This window comes from Natrix helvetica, assembly GCF_964273705.1.
Source record: "Natrix helvetica genome assembly, chromosome: 11".
Taxonomy (NCBI): Eukaryota; Metazoa; Chordata; class Lepidosauria; order Squamata; family Natricidae; genus Natrix; species Natrix helvetica.
The window spans coordinates 18,247,556-18,264,042 of NC_138562.1; positions in this window are offsets into that span (position 1 = coordinate 18,247,556).

A 16,487-nucleotide genomic window follows, 5' to 3' on the forward strand; every position below is an offset into this window, starting at 1 on the left:
CTCTTGCCCTCAATCGTTCCCAACATGAGGCTCTTCTCCAGGGAGTCCTTCCTTCTCATTAGGTGGCCAAAGTCTTCAAGAGTTTCCTCTTCAAGATCTGGCCTTCTGAAGAGCAGTCAGGGTTGATCTCCTCTAGGACCGACCGGTTGGATGGCCTTGCAGTCCAAGAGACTTGCAGGAGTCTTCTCCAGAACCAGAGTTCAAAGGCCTCCATTCTTTGGCGCTCAGCCTTCCTTCTGGTCCAACTTTCACAGCCATCCATTGCAACAGGGAAAACCAGAGCCTTGACTGAACGCACTTCCGGCCCTGGTGGAATTTGAGTTCAAGCGTCATCCTTACAAATTTCCTACAACTTTTTATAGCAAATTTATTATCATAAATATTTGCAGTATTGACCTTGTGCATCCTAACATTTAGTGTTTTTTCCACGTCCTTCCCGCTTTGAAGAATCAACTCTTAGACTGTAGAGGATTTGCCCGCAGACCCTGCAGGAAACGGGCAGTGAGATGCTGTTTCTCTCCACAGTCCTACCTGCAGGCTCTCTTCGCCAACACCCCCCCCACTCCGTTACTGCCGTACCCCTCATCTCTAGGTCTTCTCCCTCTGGGCCCAGGTCTGTGTCTCAGGAGGCCCATTTTATCTCCATCCGATGGGGATAGTTGGACAGCTTCCAGGGACACAATTGCCTACCTATATTGCCAACAGAAAGTGTCCAAGCAGAAGGTAATTGCTTCAGGCATGTGGCTCTTTCTGGCAGTCCAAGAAGGGAATTGCTGATAGGATCAAGGCCTTACCTTTGCTGGCAAGATAAGAGATTGACACATTGCTTTTATGGCTGAAATGAGGAGCTCCTTTCATCCCAGCAATCATTGACAGAGTCAGCAGGGGGGCTGAAGAGGAAGGGGAAGGGGCTGCGCGTGGCCGAGCCTGCTAACGGGTGGAAATTCCCACAGAGAACAAGAAAAAAGCCAATGGAGAGAACCAATTAGGCCACTCGGGGACTGCTGCTTGCTCCTGTCCTGGAGGAAGGCAGCTCTTTCTCTGTCCTTCGAGAAGCCCAATCTTTGTGCTACCTGGCAGGCTGGCGGTTGAGCAGCCCCGGGGCCTGATGCTTTCTGCCCCAGCTCTCCATGCTGGCAGCCATCACTGCTGCCCTCCGCCTTCTCTGCTCTGAGGAACAGGTGATGTTTCCCTGGGATAGATGGATTCTTCATTCTGAACAGCCAAATAGCTTCTGTCCTATGGAGAAAAGGAGGAGGTGCCATTTCCTGGCACTAAAGGAAATCCACAAGCTGGAGGGAGGGGGGGGGGGAGTCCAGGCAGGGAGGGGGGCTTGATTCTCTCATCCCCACCTAGGCTGGGGCCAAGTCTGATGCTTGGTTGGATGCTCTTGCAATGCCCAGGAACCACGGTCTGTCCTGAGATCAGGTCATCAGGGTCCTGGCTGGCTGGCCAGCTGCCATCGCCTGGTGTGCCCCAAGTTCTGTGCTCCTCTCTTTCCTCGGCTGGTGAGTGTGATTTACACACAAGCAAGTTGTTTCCTGGCTTTGAAAGTTGGCCCCACCTGCTGCCGTGGGAGAAATGAGTTTGGGAGGCAGACGGCGATGAGGAGGCTCAGACAGACAACCAGGGTAAGAGGAGCATGAACAAGTGTGGTCCATGAAAACACACACACACACTTGCCAAACTCTGTCAGCCCACTGTCCCCCATTGAAAGGAAGACCAGGGAACTGGGTGCCTGTGAGCTGCAGACCAGGTTCTGGGTGGGCGCAGAAGAGAAGCCAGCCTTGCACTAAGATTCCTTTCCCCCCCTCCCACTTTGCTGGCCACAAAGGTCAGAGATTGGACACCCTGCCCCTCCCCAGCCCCCCTGAACTCTCACCCCTCAGCTCTTTCCTTGACCCTCCTCCCAACTTTCAGATGCTGCGGGAGAGCCCTTCCTGGGGCACAAAGCCATGATGGGAAGCTGGTGGGTCTCCTCTGGGTCAGGGGGCCTGGCAGCTGGTCTGCTGAGGGAGGCCTGAAGGGGCTGCTGCCCCCCTGGAGGTGAATATGATGCAAAGTATTTTGCTTGGAGGGGGCAGAGGAAGCCAGCCCCCCGGGGAGATCTCCCACACTCTTTCCTCCCTGGGGGCATCTGACAGGGACCCTTCCTGGGCAGGGAGGAGAGGGCAGTGCCAGGATGCCAGGGGCAGGGAAGGGCAGGCAGCCGGGTTTCTGCACAAACTGCGGTGGGAGAAGAGGCTGAAGAGGGAGGACCCCTCTTCGGGGAAGAGGAACCGTGGTGCCTATTAGGACGGCTGGCTATTTAAACCACTTTAAAACAGTTCAACGCAAGAGAAAACAAATTAAAAGAGAATTAAATCCCGTGGGCTGAAATAATGAATGGGAAGCCCATTCCAGAGCACGTTTCCTCCATTTAGGTGATCGGTGGCCTTCTGCACATTGGGGAGGCATCCCAGAGAGCGGCTCCTGGCGGGTAGTGGGGGGGATGCGGAGCTGGCCGGGAGGGAGAGGAGCCAGCGGGGACGAGTTGGGGCAGGCGCCAGCCCCACAGATCGGAATCCCGCAGCCACAAACGAGGCGGCCGCAGCAGGCGAAGAGTTAAGCCGGTGCGTGCGTGTGTCATGCTGCAGGAATGCGCCTATTATTCCTTTCACCTCTGGCCTCCACTGGGAGGAGTGTTTGCGAAGCTGGTTTCTCATGGAAATGATTCTTTAAAAGCAACGAAGCTTCAAAACACGGATAATAACATTTACCTTGGCGGGACATCTTGACAACAACTGGCCTGGGCTGGAGTGGATGGCTGGGGCGGCCCGGAGCCAGGCAGGAGCCCACTCTGGAGCAGTGTGGGATTCAGCACCCGCACAGTGGACCGGCCTGGGCACAAGGCACAGAGCACCCAGCAAGGGACCCCCTCCCTGGCTCCCCATCACCCGGAGCCTGGGGTGGAGAGATAACATCGAGGGGGGAACCCACAGATCATGGGCTCTCTGGGCCCCCAAACCTTTTCAGAGCCCCTGTGTATGCAGACGTTGGGGGGGCTCCACTGGCCATCCCCCTGGGCAGAGGGCATGGGCACAAGGCTGGGCTGGGTGCTGAGCCCACGGTGAACCTCGGTGGCACTTCCTGCCTAACTGCCAGTGTCACCTTTCCCACACTTGCAATCAGACCTCAATGTTCCCTGCGGTATCAACAGGAATCCAGTGTTTACCGAGCAGCCCTGGTGCCAGGAAGGGGCAAGGCCCACCTGGCAACAGGAAGTGGCTCTGGCCGGCACCTCTGCTCTTGCCCACCGCTCACCAGTCCTGCACAGCACCTGGGGGGGACGGAGTGAGCAGGCCCTCTCCCCCTCCCCCAAAATCTGCCTCCTCATTCCTTGGAAGAAAAGGGATCCCTTCTTGGCTTTGGGGGTGGGGAAGAACAGTCTTTGTGCAGGGATTCCTCCCAGCCACTTCCTCCCTTCCAGCTGGGGGTGGAGGGGGGCAGCAGGGCCTGCCATGTCCTGAAGCTGCTTCCTGGGCCATTCGTGGAGGGGGGGGAGCACTGAGAAAGCTGCAGGGCATGAAAGCAGTTGGGGGGAGGGGGAGAACGGGATGGGGACCGGCTGAAAGTCTGCTCATAGCCAGGAAAGCCTCAGGTGATCAGATGGATCCTCGTGAAAATGCATCCTGGAAAATGGTGTGTCATTGCCCCCCCCCGCCCCCACTCAGGGGGAAATCTTGGCGGGATCGCTGACTCATCAGTATCGGCTGCAGAGGTTGCTGAGTCTCCCCTTCTCTGGCGGGTGTGGGGGGGTCAGAAGTCTCTCAGTGGGACACGCTCAGACTTGTGCAGGGTTTGGGGTGTGCGCTGACTTACTTTTCGGGGCATTGTGTACAAATCGATGCTGCTGAAAGGAAGGCACGGAACTCTGCCATTGAAGGCTCGGGCCAGCCTCGCTGGGCAGAGAAATTGTTGTGTGCAATCCGTCTCACACACACACACACACACACACACACACACACACGTGTCTTCTGCCTCCTCTGAACTTCACGCAATTCGACGTGGGTGAAAATGGGTCCTCCGAAGGCCAGGGGCCTTTGCAGGCCTGTGGGAGAATGTGCTCGGGCTGAGTGCCATGGAGGAGCTTCCAACAGGCTGCCCAGGATGGCCCAAGGGAGCCGCCGTTCAGTGGTAGAACTCCCCCCCCTTTTTTTTTTCTCTAGGCATGCAGCGAGTCCTGGGGTCAACACCCGCTGTACCCCACTTGCTGCAGCTGGGAAAAGGCTGCGGGGGGGGGGCTGAGAAAACTGGAACAGCCTGAAAAAGTCCCTACGCCGGAGTTCCCTTCCAGAGGACGTCAAAGGACGTGTGTCTTTCTTTGTGTTCAGACTGAGGCTGCCCAAGAAGAGATCCAGCCCACTGACCAGGCAGCTGGGAAGATTCTCCCACTGATGTGGTCCGTTGTCCACTTTCCTCTCAGGACTGTGGACTTTTTTATTCCCTGACTTCCCAGCCTTAGGAGGCGATGTGCAGCCTCCCCTCTCCCCATTTCTCCCTGTACTCTGCCTGCCTCCTGGGTCCCTCCAAGTCAGCCGGGACCCCCAGATGGCTGCTTCCGTCTCCTCCTGCTTGGGGGTGGGGTGGGCACTGACTCCCCTGCCGCTCTGCAGGGATCACCACGGATCCCCTGGCTGGCAAACGGAAGGTTCAGGCCACAGCCTGTTGCAATTCCTGGCCTTTTGTTCTCAGCCCTGACTCTGGCTGGACGGTGGATAGTGTGCGGTATAAACTCAAGGGGGAAGATTTCAAAACCCTTGCAATATTGCTCGCCAATCTTTATGCGCCATCTGCTTCTTCTTGTTTTGGGAAGAGTGTTGATTCGACAGATCAAGTAGCACTTCTGGCCGGAGTCTCCCCCTTCCCTGCAGTCCATTCCCATGACCTCTGCATTTTAAAACATGCAAAATGCACAAAATCAAAACTTAGACATAAACTACATTTACACAATACATTAGAACTTTGTGTTCCTTTCTCATAGCAGTTTCAAATCAGTACAATTCTCCTTATGTTATTTCCTCTTCTAATATGCTTCCTTTTAAGTTTCACCCTTTTTTTAACCCTCGTATTTTACTTCTCTATCTGATGTATTGGGTGATTACCTCTAATAAGTTTAAACTCTCTTGAGTGCATATATTCATGGTAATCCTCCTTAACTTCTACTTTTGGGGGGATTTATTGGCTTCTTTCATTCTTTCTTTCCTCCATCCACCGATACCATTTCCCCCCCATATCTGATAATATTCTCTCTCTTCTTTTCCCTGGATTTCTTTTGTTATTTTGTCAATTTCGGCACAGTCCATAACCTTTCTTATCATTTCGTCTTCGCTTGGTATCAATTTATTTTTCCATTTCTGAGCAAAGGCAATCCTCGCCGCCGTAATTATGTGTAGAATTAAATACTGGATTTATTTATTTATTTATTTTTCGTAATAATTTTTTATTGTTTTTGTCTTTTTATCACATATTACAATCTTTATATCAACAGTTTGTACAATGTTACATCGTCGTATCTATGTATGTTTTCCTCTCTTTACCATATATTACAATCCTTATGTCATCTTATCTATACATTTTTATGATATTTTACATATTTACCTACTTTTATATACAGTTCTATGTTTATTTATGTATACTGTTTTCGGCTTAATTGTTTTTCAACCATTCATACCACTTATTCCAAATTTCGTAGTATTCCGATTCTTCTTTGTCCTTTAATTTTAGGGTTAATTTGTCCATCTCTGCACAATCCAAGGGTTTTTTTTATCACTAATTCGTCTGGCGGTGTATTATTTATATTTTTATATTTGGTTGCTCTTGCTTACCTGGGCAGCCACTGGCGCATAGGATCACTAAGCAGCCGGTGAGCAGCTCCTGGCAGACCAAGGGGGTCAATGGAGGATGGGGGAGCTTTGCCCAGCCGGTCAATTATATCTGAAGAGAAAATGCTGCAACTCCCAGCAAGTCTGTTTCACGGGTTTGAGGGGAAAATATCTGGGCAGTTGGCGGTTCAGCATTTGCTTCCTGGTGTCGTTTATTGCTTGGAACAGCTGTCCAGAGCAGCAAAAGTCATAAACTACAGATTAAGCCCCCACAAACACATCCATGATTGAAAGAGGCATTATGGCCGATTATCTTCTCCTTCCACAATAAGCAGCCGGGCAGCATATGAAGAAAATAAGGATATTCAGAAAGGGGAAGGTATTTTGAGTGTGGGGAACCCCAGAACTCTGGGCTGGCATAAGTTCATTTTTGCTGCTAGTGGTAAAGGACACCTTCCCTTGGCTGAAAGCGCTCACTTAATTGTTCCTTGGATTAACTCACACACACCCCTTTTCCTCTTCCATCTTGGCTGCACTGCTGGGGTGCTGATCTTGGAGTGGGGGGCAGGAAGAAAAGTAGAGAAGGGGAGCCTTTGATAGCTGCTCCTCTGATTACTCAGAACAGCCAAGTGGTCCCATTTATACCTCCGTCCCTCAAACGCTCCCCCAGTTCCCTAACCTGAGCTGTACTGCAGTATGTGTGTGTGTGTGGGAGTCCCTGGTGGGTCTGACCCCCAGACCTGCCTCTCAGTTCTTTTTGCTGGTGATTTCTTCTCGGGGGGGTGGGGGACACCTAACAGCGTCTTTGCAAGGAGACGCACAGACTCCGGTTTCATTCTACAAGCTACACACGATTGGTTCAGACAACAGCTCTCCCCAAGATGGAGACCCTTTCAGATCCAAGTGGGGTGAAAAAGAAGGCAGTGTTTTTGCCACGTGAGCAGGCAAAAATAATCGACAGGTTTGGGAAATGCTTGTGCTGAGCTTCTCTTGAGGAGACCACTCTGCTTGCTTGCATGTAAGGGTGGGGGTGTGTGTGGAGACAGATGACCTCTTGGGGCTTCCCCAGCCTGTCCAGAACGGGTGGCCCAATGACCAGCCATCTGCAGAAGACAAGAGCCCCTCCTCAGAAGCTGAGAAGATTTAGAAGTTGAGCTTCCTTCGTCTGGCTTGCAACAACTTGCTGGATGCTCCCTGCATCGGTTACCATGGTAAATATTTTTGCTCGGTTGCCACCCACAGAGTGACGGGTGTGCACAGATTCCCAGTGCAGAATGGTTGCACAGACCCTCTCTGGAGTGGGGGGGTGGGGGGTGGGGAGATGCCTATCTCCTCTGCTGTACACAATGTTCTCATTCCTTTGGCTGATTTCCAGGGGGGAGAAATGTCTTTTCTGATCCTTGTATGATGAGGAAGCACCACTTGAGGGCTGCCCTCCCCCAGGTAGGTAGGAAATCAAAGGGCATTCAACAAGCCCCCTGTAACTCATTAAATGCAGCGGATAGGATAACTCCCCGTGAATTAAATGAATTTTCCTTCTGCCAGATGGCTACAAACTATTTAGAGAGCTCCGTCAAAAGCACAGGTAGCCCTCAAGATCAATGTGTGAACGCAGCAACACTGTGCTTCCTCGGGGTTGGGAGAGGCTTAACCGGCTTCCAGGCCTCAGGTAGAATGGAGGGGACACTGCTGGCCAGGATTTGGGCCCTCCCGAGGTCATCCAGCAAGGCCCTGGATGGGGTCTGGACTATCAAACTCTCCCTCTCCAGCAAGCCGGCCTGGCCTGTTAATGTTAATTTTAATTTATTTTAAATGCATTGTTTCTTAAAAAAAAAAAAAACACGGTTTGGTCTTTTTGGAAATAGGTTTAATCTTTTTTTAAACTTTTGTGATGTGTGTTTTTAATGTTGTACGCCGCTCTGAGTCCTTTTGGAGAAGGGCGGTATATAAATCCAAATAAACCTAAACCTAAACCTAAACCTTTGGTGATTAGTGGTAGTTTTAGGCAATGAATAATCTGGGGATTCCACCCCCAGTAAAGTTCAAGTTGGGTATATATGTATTTCCTTCTTTTTTGAGGATTTTCAACAATTCTGCCCAAGACAAACTCCTTTTCCACTGATGTACTTTCCCTTCCCCTTTGGAGGTTAATGGAAGCAGCCTAGAAAGGAGGCAGCAGACAGAGGGGAAAAGCCAAAAGGCTCCCAGTGAGCAGAGAAATTAAAAGGTCTTTAAAATCCCTACTGGGAAGCCGTTTTGAGTACATCTTCTCAGCAAAGCCTGACTGGCGGCTGGAGAGCTTCTCCTCTTCAGCCTCCCTGAAAATGGAAGAAGCAGCCAAAGGCAAGCAGGGCAGAAGGGAAACTGGTATTAAAGGGGGTGGGAGAGGAGGGGGGCAGAAAAGAGAGAACAAAACCCTGGAGCAACAGATCCTCCACTCTGACCACTGTGTTCCTTGTGGAGTGACAGAAATTGTAAAATGCAAATCTCTGCCTCTAATTTGCAGTCACTGCCCTCCCAGAGGGGGTGGGCATCACTGTTCCAATCCCCTTCCCGGGAAGGGAGGGGCCACTTTGAATAACATGAAAATCAGGCTGTCCTTTTGGAGACCTATTTGCAGAAGTGCAAAAGAAAAGGCAAACTAGAATTGTCCTTCCAGGGGAGGGGCAGCCCCAGTCATCGGAGAGAAACCCTGGCCTTTGGTGCAGGGGGAGGTCTTAGGACCCTGCTTCCTCCTCTCCCCCTCCTCCTCCAAAGCTAAAACTAGGCTGGGGGCAGGGGTCCCTGGCTCGAAGTGGCAGAAACTGTGCTCCTTTGCAGATGTTTTGCGAAGAAGGGCAAGATTTCCTGGCGTTTCAGCCATTCCCCCCCCCCCAAGGAGACTCAATCCCCACTTGAAAAGAACCAAACATTTCCCACAAATGTTTGTTCTTTGGCCTATTCTTAATGGCCCCCACCGTTCATGGTTGCTCCCTATTCACTAACATATAATGAGAAATAAAAGAATATCCAGAATGCTTTTGGTAATGTTTCGGCTGCTGGCAGCCTCCAGGCGATGCCGGTCTGCCTTGCTTGGCCCTGCGCTGGGCTTGGCTCTGTGAGACTTCCCTGCACACAACCGCAGGTTTCCCAGGAGTCCATGCTGAGCAGGATCTCTTCTTGGTGCCCATCCCATTCACTTAAGAGGGATCCTGAAATCCCGCCGGCGAAGAAGAGGAATTCCACTGGCGGAGCGCCAGGAGGACTCGTGTTTGGGAAGGTCTGCTTTTCACTCCTTTGTCTAAACCAGGGGTGTCCAAACTTGGGAACTTTAAGACTTGTGGACTTCAACTCCCGGAATTCCCCAGCCAGCGAAGTCCCCAAGTCTTAAAAGTTCCCAAGTTATGCTGGCTGGGGAATTCTGGGAGTTGAAGTCCACAAGTCTTAAAAGTTCCCAAGTTTGGACAGCCCTCGTCTAAACAGTCCCTGCGCTGAAGCCGTCTCTTCTCAGGCTCTCTCTGTGGGTCACACCATCCGCAGCAGGAGTCTTGGCAGAGGAAAAGAAAGGAAAGCTGCACCAGGGACGCCACGCCTCCTTTCTTGCAGCTTCCCCTTCCTCTGCAAGAAGGGACAGCCTTCCGGCTGGCCTGGCCTGGCAGTGCTGCTGGACCGTTGGGGCTGCCCAGGAGCTAGCCCAGCCTTCCTCCCCTGCAGGGAGCCTCAGCTGGGGAAGCCCAGGAAAGGTGAGGCTCTGCTTTCCCACGCTGGGCCACATCCCAAACGCCAGGAGGCAACTGAGCAAAGCCTCCTCCTCCTCCCCCACCTGGGACTGGCTGACTCAGCAGGGCATCCAAGGGCACGGGCAAAGGGAGGCCATGGCAAAGCTACACCCCCCCCCCCGGAACTCCCTGCTGTTGGCTCAGAGGCCACTTCTTTAGATGTTCCACCGTGAAAAGGGGGCTTTCTGTGGCAGTTGGAGCCCCCCTGCCCCCCCAGGCATGGGGGCTGTGTCCTCCTGGAGTCTCTGAACGTGGGTTTCCGAAGCCATGTGCCCAAGCAGGGAGGGGGGGAGGGAGGGCAGCCCCCACCACAGCCGCTGCTGCTCTGCATTTCATCAGAGGTCATGCTAACAACTTGGACCACCCGGATACCTGCGTCGACCACCCGGCCTAGCCTGAATCCCAAACCCCACAGAATGACAGCCAAGTGGACGGAAGGTTGACAAGCAGAAGACAAGCAGAAGACAAGGGCCCTGAAGGACAGGAGGAAGGCTGCTACCTTCAAGCTGAGAGGTTAGGGTCCAGCAAGGAAGCGGTGCCAGGCAAATGGGCTGGCCTTGGCCCAAATTAGTTTTGAGAGGTGGGTGAGCAATGGTTAGAGCCAAAAGCAGAACCTGGAAAGCCCATGAATTCCTCTGGGACCCCTGCTTAGCAGCCCCCGCCCTGCTTGGGGTCTGTTTTGCAGCCTGGAGACTTTAGAGGAGAGCCTTCCCCTTCCAGCAGAATCAGGAGGAGGAAGGGAAAGTTGTCGCTCCATTCCTCCCCCCCCCGCCCCCCCAAAGGGAGCTGGGCCACTGACTGCCCCTGAGCTGCCTGGCAAGCCAAAGGGCCGACAGTAAGACTGGTCTCTGCTGGGTTTCAGCCTCGCTTTCCTGCCACGCCCAGAGCTCAAAGGCAAGTGGGGCTGGTCCCCTGGGCCACGCAGGGGGAGACGGGGGGTGGGGGTGCGAGGGGCTTCCCACGGCCTGCTGGGGGCCCCCTGTGGATGCAACACCTGTTGGCCTGAGTTCTTTTCCACCTCTGCCTTCCTCAGGGTGGCCAGTCGGCACTTCAGAAATGCCAGCCTGGAATCCAAAGCTTTTTCAGCAAGTATGAAAACACAACAACTGGGCAGCCGGATGTTGTTGCTGTGGGACAACTGGCCCCAAAACAAACATCCCTGGGCAGATAAGGAGTGGCCCCCTCCCTCTCTGTCTCAGTTCTTGGGTCGATAGGCAGATGTTGAGCTCCGTTCTGCACAGCCCAGCCCTCCCTTGCCTCTGTGCCTGAAGGAAGATAAGAATAAAGTCCTTTAGGAAGCCACCCAGCAAAACTCCTCTTAGCTCAACTGAAGTCTTGGTAGTCTGGGACCCCCCCTCCCTTTCAGGTTCACTCCTCTGCTCACTTTGCATGCTCCCCCTTTTTTTTCTGAGGGGCAGAGTCCAGCCCCCACCAGGGCGGAGTGTGCCTAGCTGCTCGCTGAGGACACTTTCTTTACACAATAAATAAATAAACCAGCTCATTTCCTGGGCAAGTGATTTAAAAAAAAGAGTTTTCTTTCTGCTGGCGTAATTCTGAACCCCACGGAGACATTCTCCCATTGCTCCCACTCACAGCCGCCCCAAACCCAGAGAGGGCCTGGCTCAGGGGGAGGCCCCCACAGTCCCCTGGAATTTGGGGGGGGGGCAATACATGTAAACAAACAAACGTGAGGAGAAAACCAGGCTCTTCCTGCCGGTGCAGAGAGGGCCCTGCTCCTTCTGCTCCTCTGGCACGCTCGGCAGACCAGGAAGCACGTATGAACGGTGCCTTTTCCCCACACTCGCCCCATGACATGCAAAGGAAGGGTCAAGTGTGCGCTGGTTGCCTGCAGGGGGGTGGGCTCCGGGTCAAGGCCAGGTGCCTCTCCGTGCAAAGGTTGCTTGCCTAGGAAGGTGGCTGCCCCTCTGGTGAGCGCCTCCCTTTGCAGCTCCTCTCTGGGGTCCTTTCCCTGCTGCACTGACTTGCCCCGGGGGGGGGAGCTCAGAGGGGCCCCCACCCGGTGCCCACCAGCCTGGGCTAATCCAGGCAGCCCTTCTCCATTATCCCAGGCTGGGGGTTCATCTATTCTCTTGGCCACATTTGGAGCAGGATTCTCTAAGAAGAGACCCCCCCCATCTAAGGCGCTGCCTCACCGCCATTTGGGGTTGGGGGCTGTCCTAGTCTCAGGCTGGACTACCCCGGCAGAGACATTTAGGCAGCTGGCAAGTAGAGCCCAACCAACCAGCAGCCTTTGCAATGTCTGTAGCCAGCCTGCCCCCGGGTGCCTTCAAAGGCCCTTCTTGCCGGGGGAGGTCTGTGATGTTAGCTTCTCTCCCCTCCCCTCCCCCCTCCCGGGATCTCACTGGCCCCTTCCTCAGAGGCAGCAGGGCTGCTCAGGTTAATGATTACCTTTTAGGGCTTCTTGATTGGGGCAATAAAGGGCCAGGGAAAGCCAGGGGGGAGGAAGGGTGAAGCTGACTTGGCACTCGTGCCAGCTGCAAGCACCATCCGCTCTGGGGCCTTTCGCCGCCTCCTCCTTCTCCTGGAGTAAATACGATTAATGTTTAAGAAATGGGCAATCAATAACATGAGGCGGTCCAGGGGTTAGCCTTGAAAACCAGGAGACGGCGAGTTCTAATCCTGCTGTGGCATAAAAGCCAGCTGGGTGCATTTGAAGAGCCTCTGCCTCTTAACCCAACCCACCTTGCAGGGTTGTTGTTATGGCCGGGGGGGGAATAGAGGGGGAAAGACGTGTTAGCTAAGTGTGCCACCTTAAGGTATTTGTAAAAATAACAAAGGTGGATATAAAGACGTAAATGCATGTTGGGCTCTGGCCGTCTGCTGCCCTCGGTTGAGCCTGAATGCCCAGACAGGAGCCATGGCACCCAGAGGGCAGAGAAGGGGTGCCTCCACTTGGGAGAAGCAGACCAGCCCCTCTCCATTGGGACGGTGTACGTAGGAGCCATTCGCTTCAGAGCAAGCGGTTATCGGTGGTGGTAAAGGGGTCGTGGCCTGCCCTGCCCTGCGTGGCCAGGAAAACGTCCCCATCGCAGCCCCAAAGGGCTCCCTGGCAGCAGAGCCCTGGAAGGAGCCTCCGGCGCGATGCAGACATGGCAGCCCTCAGCAGCCCCGGGTGACCAGGCACAGCCAGGCTGGATGGGCCTCCTGCAGGAAGAGCCTCCAGGCGCCATCCCTGCTTGGCCCAACATCTCCTCGAGGGAGGACCCTAGAAAGCATCAGAGAAGCTAACCACGGGTGATCAAACTTGGGAACTTTAAGACTTGTTATTTTTACAAATACCTTAAGGTGGCACACTCAGCTAACATGTCTTTCCCCCTCCATTCCCCCCCATAACAACAACCCTGCAAGATGGATTGGGTTAAGAGGGAGTGGCTCTTCAAATGCACCCAGCTGGCTTTTATGCCACTCGCCGTCTCCTGGTTTTGAAGGCTAACCCCTGGACCGCCTCATGTTCAACTCCCAGAATTCCCCAGCCAGCATAGCTTGGGAACTTTAAGACTTGTGGGCTTCAACTCCCAGAATTCCCCAGAATGCTGGGAGTTGAAGTCCACAAGTCTTAAAGTTCCCCAGTTTGGACACCGTGAACTAAAGGTTCGGTCTGGGGCCCAGGTGGAAGGCGCTGGGCCAGCTCCACTTTCCACAGCCACAGAGACACAGGCACCACCGTCTCCGTCCACCAGAGGCTGCCGTGGCCACCTCTCTCTGTCTCCCTCCCCCCTCTCCTTCTCTTCCCCCCTCCCTCTCTCTCTGATGCACCCCCCACCCACCCAGAGGCCCAGCAGGCCATGCAAGGAGAGGCCTAATCCCACCTAAGCCGTTGCCAGGGAGATGCCAGCAGCTGCTACACAAGCCGGAAGAGACCGGGTGTCGAGGGGCCCCAAGCAGCTCAACCAGTTCCCGTCCCTTCCAGTGCAAAATCCTCTCCTTTGCTCCATCAGCACCTCGGCTGGGCTGGGAGGTCTCTTATTGGGGAGGGCGACAGGGTTTCATGGCTTTTGGGGGGTGGGTGGGTGGGAGATTTTTTTGTATGCCAGGAAGAGAGACTCTTCTCCCCCATCTCTATCTCACATCCTGGTCTGGAAATGTCCCTGTTCTTACACTTCCTTCTCTCTGCTGGTGAGCTTCATTTCAATAGCCCCTCGATCTTCCTTCCTTCCGTGTCTCCACACACGTGTGCAAAGAGAAACCTCCGCAGAGGCTGCGATTTCGGACCCAGAGCATCAATTCGGGGGTTTCCACTCTGGGACCCAGGAATTTCGCCCCCCCCCCCGGCTCTGCCCAGGCCAATCCAATCCAGCCACGGGGACACTTTTGGCGGGGGGCGGGGTGTCTTCAGGTTTGCATGTTGCTTCTTTCACACCTGCGAAAGATCTCCTGATTTGCCTCGCGTGTCAGGCACGAGTATCGTGAGGATGCCGCCCCGAGATGCGCCAAGCGCCCCCTTCGGAAGCGGAGGTAGCAGCGTCCGAAGCAGCTCGGTCGGGGTGAACCAAACTGGATTCATGGGGCCTTGAAACTGATCGATGACCCTCTCAGACTGGTGGGCACGGAACCGGCTTGCCCAGGCGCGCCTGGCTGCTCTTATGCCCCCCTAAGACTCCCGGCTGCCGGCCTTTCCCTCTGTAGCTGCGGGAAGATGCTGTGCTCGGAGGAACCGGCAGGCCGAGCTGCTGCTGAGCGCTCCCCCAGCGCAACCAAGACGTCTTTTTAGGGATAGGGGCGCACAGAAATCGGCAGCCGGGGAACCGCGAGCTGCCCCCCGAGGATCGCCTGAACGCCGCTCACCACTAGGCGTCGCCCTTCCCCGGCTCTCCGGCGTTCCCACGCTGGCATCTGGGTTTCGAGCGCCCGTCGCCTCTCCGCCTGCCCGGGCCGAGCCCTTCTTCCTGGTGGCGAGTCCCGCCTGGCTTCTCCCTTCCTCTTCTGAAGCTCCAGGCTGCCCAAGCCTCGGGGGTCGGGCGACCTGGATTCAGGGAGGGGGCGGGGCGGGGGCATTGGTTCTGGGCAGGCGGTCGAAATTCTGGCACCGCGTTTCCCTCCGTTCCATTCTGGCAGCCAGGTGGGAGAGCGAGCTGGCACGCTCGGCAGACCAGGAAGCACGTCTGAACGGTGTCTTTCCCCCACACTCGCCCCGTGGCATGCAAAGGGAGGGTCGAGTGGGCGCTGGCAGCCTGCAAAGGGGGAGCGGGCTCCTGGTCAAGGCCAGGCGCCTCTCGGTGCAAAGGTTGCTTGCCTAGGAAGGTGGCCACCCCTCTGGTGAGCGCCTCCCTTTGCAGCTCCTCTCTGGGGTCCTTTCCCTGCTGCACTGTCTTGCCCAGGGGGAGGGGGGTTTGCAGGGTCCCCTTTGATTTTCTCCCTGCCAAGCCCTCCGGCTTCTCTCCTTACCTGTCCAGAGAGATGCTGGGTGGGTCAGACAGAGGGGGGGGGGTGTCCCTTCAAGATGTGCCTGTAAGGGCACTACTACCATATGTGGCAGTTGTGCCAAAAAGCCAAAATATACTAGCAGAATATCCCGAAGTGGTTGATAGAGATAACCGAAGAGGAAAATATAATTTACACCCGAACTATTTCCCTTGGGAATTATAAACAAGAAATATAACAAGGGGGTAATCTTTCTAACAATACATATTGTCACGGCAGCAAGAATGGTCTTTGCCCCAAACTGGAAAAACAGGGAAACTCCGCAAGAAGGGGAAAATAATTAGGAAAATTTTGATCTGCATTGAAACGGATAAATTGACGTGGGAATTGAAGAATAAAGATGAATCAGAATATTATAAGACCTGGGATAATTTTTAGCGATGGTTGGAATATAAAAGGGAAAACCCAAAATAGGCATGAGTCAAGAGCCATAGAAGGGAGACTAGAATTATGTATGAAATGATACATGCGAGAATGTACAAGATAAACACAAACCAACACGGCTGGAAATGGGTTACTTTTTTCTTTTTTGTAAATAGGGTATGGATCAAATGTTTAAAAAAACAGGGTGGCTGTAATGTATAACCGAATGTCTTAGCATGTCTGGCATAGATTCTGCCAGGATGTGTCCAACGTTTTAATGCATGTTTAATAAAAAACTATTTTTTAAAAAAAAGGTGTGCCTGTAAGCACATCCCACAAATCCCAGGGGTGTCCTCTGCTGCTCATTCCTGGTGCCTTGGAGAAGGTTCCTTTCCTCCCTGTTCTAGAACCCCTAATGGGGACCCAGCATGGAGATGGGTCTCTGAGGCTTTGGAAGGGAGGGTTTTCCAGGGACTCAGCCTCTGCCCCAAGAAGGCACCACCCAGGGGGCAGGGAAGTGTCTTATTCGGCTGGCAGAGAAAAGCCTCCTTGGCCTCAAGGTCGCATCCTGGTTGCTTCCATGCCTCAGGGCCGAAGGATGCGGATGGACCTGGCAAGGCAACAAGTCCCTTTTAAGAAACACAGAGGAGGAAATCTCTCCAGTCTGGTGTGCGGAGACTGGAAAAGGAAGCCCCTTCTCCCTCCCCCACTCTCCATTGCCCAGTCCTTTGTGTCGCAGTCCTTTGCGTGTCCTTGACTGGCACGCTAGCCAGATGTGGTCCAAGCCATTCCCTGCCTTCTCCATGGCATGCAACCCACCCGTGAGCTTGGAGGCTTTCTTGCAGACCCCTCCTCCCTTTGCTTCTCTGCCTTTAAAAAAAACGGTTTCCAGGATCTTGAAGTGTGCATGTGGGCACATCCTTCACAGCCCAAATGGGAAGAGGCAAGACTATTTTAAAAAGAAAAGCCTGTGAAGAAGCTCTCATCCCATCTCCTGCCCTGGCCGGAGAGGGGATTTAAATTCATTTGCAATGCAATCTATAGAGATGGGCACCGCGGC